The sequence below is a fragment of the Mirounga leonina genome, unplaced genomic scaffold (assembly GCF_011800145.1).
Source record: "Mirounga leonina isolate KUSES-001 unplaced genomic scaffold, KU_Mleo_1.0 Mir_126, whole genome shotgun sequence".
Classification (NCBI taxonomy): domain Eukaryota; kingdom Metazoa; phylum Chordata; class Mammalia; order Carnivora; family Phocidae; genus Mirounga; species Mirounga leonina.
Genome location: NW_023270314.1, coordinates 11775901 through 11779938, shown reverse-complemented (window position 1 = coordinate 11779938; position 4038 = coordinate 11775901). Strand labels below are relative to the sequence as shown.

The 4038-nt window shown below is 44.0% G+C and overlaps 1 pseudogene; it reads left to right on the top strand.

Moving 5' to 3' along the window:
• The first annotated feature begins 3050 nt into the window (after nt 1–3050).
• Nucleotides 3051–4038, top strand: LOC118008414 (annotated as a pseudogene).

The following is a 4038-nucleotide window of genomic DNA, read 5'->3' as shown; positions in this document are numbered from 1 at the left end:
CTTCCCCCTGAGCAGGGAGCCCGATGCGGGGCTCGATCCCAGGACCCTGGGATCCCATTGCTCAGGGATCATGACCTGAGCCGAAGGCAGACGCTTAACGACTGAGCCACCCAGGCGCTCCAAGATGTCTCAGATATTGCATGGGGTTTTCTTATACTAAAAAATTGTCCATTGTGTATCTGAGACTCACATTTAATTGGGCATCCTATTTGTTTTGTTTTTGCTAAATATGGCAACATATTTCTTGATTTTTCTGTTTTGAGGGCAAAGTGTTACTTAGCCAAGAGTGACGAATGTCAAGCTTGTAAGCTGATTTTACTCTATGTCCATGGTCCTTTATCTTTTCAGGATGTGGATGCCTGAGAATATAATGGACCATCTCCCCAAGAAGAAAGCACACATATGTACATACACTCAGTATTGTGCAAAGAACTTCTGGGGCTTGTGGTACCTGCCTAAAGCCCACTCATGGACCCTCTAGGGATCCTCAGACCCTGGGTAAGAAAACCCATGTCATCCTCTTAGAAAAATAAAGTTGTATTCAATCACCTGTGTTTCCCAAAAAGATATCCTGTGGATTACTGGTTTCACAAAATATCTACAGATTTTGCAAGAAAAACATCTTTTATGAAAAATGTTGGAAAGTGCAGAATTAAAACTAAGTGAAGCAGGCTTCTTTTTTTGGAGGAATTTGCAAATATTTAATATACTATTGTGTTTTGGGACTCTCCCAGTATTTCCCAAATTTATATTGTATCTTATTCCTTGCAGGATATTGCCAAGCATTAGGATTATACTCATTTTGTAGTGTTGCCTAAATAAATCTGTCTCCTTATTTCTCTTCTTAGTATGAAAAGAATAAATGCTCATTATGAAAAGTTTGGTAAGTACAGAAAAATATAATAAGAAAATGTTACTTATTCTGTCATCCAGAGGTAACCACTGTTAACATTTTAGCCTATTACCTTCTAAACTATGAAGGTTCGTGGCTCAGAAAAGGAAGTTTTCATGAAGAAAGCAGGATTTTTTTTTAATGTATGAAGGTAGGCTTGATGGGCTGGGTGAGAGAGGGGGAGTAGGCAAAGATTTACCTATTTGAATGTTAATGGAAATAAGTAGGAGGGATCAGGAGATAATTTTCCAATTTAGTGCCTCTTACTGCAGATAAGAGAGCATATAATTAGATTTCTAGATATCTATTCCAGTTGCTAAATTTCTGATAAACACACTGCTGAGATCTGGCCCAGTTAGCACAGAAATGGCTCCATAACTTCAGCTTCTAGTCTATTATTATTTCTTGCATTTACCACTTAATCTGATCTTGAAGGCAAACAGTATGGCTAGTTCAGGCAATTGAGTGTTTCACTATAATCATCGAAATATAATTACATTCCCCATTAGTCACAAAGTCAAAATGTAATGGAACCAAATGAGAGTCTATCCACCCAAGGTGCAGCAAGCCAAAAACTGACACTGAATGCTTGCAATGAGGATAGATAGATGATTTACTGAAGAAAGATAGATGCTCAAAAATCCTGAACAAGTCAGGGTTTTTAAGCACAAAATTTGGGGTAGGGGTCTCTTGAGAAGGTGGATGCCGCTGATTAGAGGCCCATCAGGTCATCCTAGCGGGTGCTCTGGTGCCGCTTCATCTGGTCCCCCAGAGGCCTGTTGCATCTCAAGAGACCTGGAATCTGAAAAATATCTTGATTCTTTGTGTTAAACCAGTGAGGTTGCGTTCCTACAGGTTCCTTGGCCGGTCCAGCTGTGTCTGGGGGTGATGTGACCCCTAGTGTTCCTTCTTTCCTCTGAACTGACAAGATCACACGAGCTTCCATCATCAATGTAAAAAATAGGTCATAGCCTTACAAGCCTCATTTTGTTTCTTGAATTCCACATATGAGTGAAATCATCTGGTATTTGACTTATTTCACTTAGCACGATACTCTCTAGCTCCATCCATGTCGTTGCAAAGAGTTCATTCTTTGTTATGGCTGAGTAGTATTCCATTGTATATACACTACATCTTTTTCCATTCATCAGCTGACGGACACTTGGGCTGCTTCCATAATTTGGCTATAGTGTCTTCAAGCAGCCCAGGAGCCACAGAGCCCAGAGTCCTCGGTAGGAACACCTGAAAAATGCACAACTTTTTTTTTTTAAAGATTTTATTTATTTATTTGACAGAGAGAGAGACAGTGAGAGAGGGAACACAAGCAGGGGGAGTGGGAGAGGGAGAAGCAGGCTTCCCGCTGAGCAGGGAGCCTGATGCGGGGCTTGATCCCAGGACCCTGGGATCATGACCTGAGCCAAAGGCAGATGCTTAACGACTGAGCCACCCAGGTGCCCCCAAATGCACAACTTTTGAGTGTTTCTTTTTTCCTCGGGAAGATGGGAAATGAGTATATTACAATCATCTGGGGTTACCCTTTTTGAAATAGACCCGTCCCAATACCACAGACTGTGTGAATGAGGAGCCCAAGAAGGCTTTCAGGTGAACCTCATGAATCCCATACTACTCGCCCTTCTTAACAGTGCACGAAGGTAGTGAGCTAAATCCCAGTTGTAACTCATGGGTTGACTATGATGAATTAATTATCTTTTATTCAAAAAGTAACTCTTGAGTCAGAATGCTAAACTCAGCAGTAGGGAATGGAAAAATAAATAAAACATGATTTTCACCTTCAAAGGTGCACAATTGAGTTGGCAAGGCAGTTTGGAAAACAGGTAAGTTATAATGAGGTGAGATAAGTGATTATGTAGAGTTAGGTTTCACTCAGTATCATATTTCTTTAGAATGCAGTAAGATCTAAATGAGGATCCAAGGCGATGAGACTACTTAATAAAGGTTGCATTTAAAAGGAATAAGTTATAATGAAGGAATAATCTCAGGAATCCTCCACAAATGTTTCTTTCAAGAAGGTAGGTGTAGACTTGTCAAGGCTCAGCTTACAGAATGTAGAAACTTCCTTATAGCTAGGCACTCTGAAAGGAGGTGGGGAAATCTTCCAGGCTGAAACCATCCATTGTAGACCCATATTTTCCACCACAACCAAATCACTAATCCTTTACCAAGTTTCGTTCGGGGACATTGAAATACAACATATGAGGTTTTCAAACTCAGTGCTGGGAGTTGAAGCCCCAGCTGCAGTGCACCCAGAAGAGGAATTGGGACCCAGCAACCCCTTCTCACCCCAGGCCGGGCCCTGCTCCACCTTAGTCCTCCCAGTTCAGATGGGCTCTGCCAGGTGCGTCCCAGTCACTCCGGTGTGGCCTCCGCCGCACAACAAGCTTCTGGCTGGAGTGGTGGACCCCGGTTCACCTAGTGTCAGCATCCTGCACGCTCCCATCCAGCTGGAGAGCTCTCCACAGCCAAACCCTACCAGCAGGGGAGTAACTGGAGGGTCCTAATTAGGCCCAACACTTGATCCCTGCTCTCCTACCCTCGGCATTGCATGGACACCTATGAAGACCAGCAGCTGAGAGCCCCCAAGCCGACTGGTGAAACAGCTGGGTGAAGTATTTGAGACTGAAACCCCCAAGTTGAATCTTCCCCAGAGCCTGTTCTGCCTCTACAGGCAATTCACCTTCTGAACTGGACTTGCCTCTGGGCACCCAGTTTTCCACTGAGGACCTGATGGCACCCGGGAGCCAGACTGAGCTCCCCTCCAAGCAAATATTCTCCAAGGAGGAAGCAGGACAGCCCTCAGAAACCCCTTGGCCAGCCAGGGCTTGGACGAGCCTTTGAGAGACCCTGAGACTCCCTGATCATCAGGTTCTAAGCCTAATAGATGGCAGGTGAATGGCAAGGGACTAGGGAGCTCTCCCCTCACCATCCTACAGGGTGATAACTCCCCTGGGACTCTGACACCACCATGGGGTAAGTAGCCTTCTTCCTTGAGTGAAAATGCTAGGAAATGAAAGAAAGGGGCCATTCTGGGAACCAGATGACTTTTGAAAACTGGAGGCCAAGTATGGGAGCAGGGTCAAGAGCAGGACTAGGAAAAACAGCACTTTCCAAACTTGGTAGAGAACTAG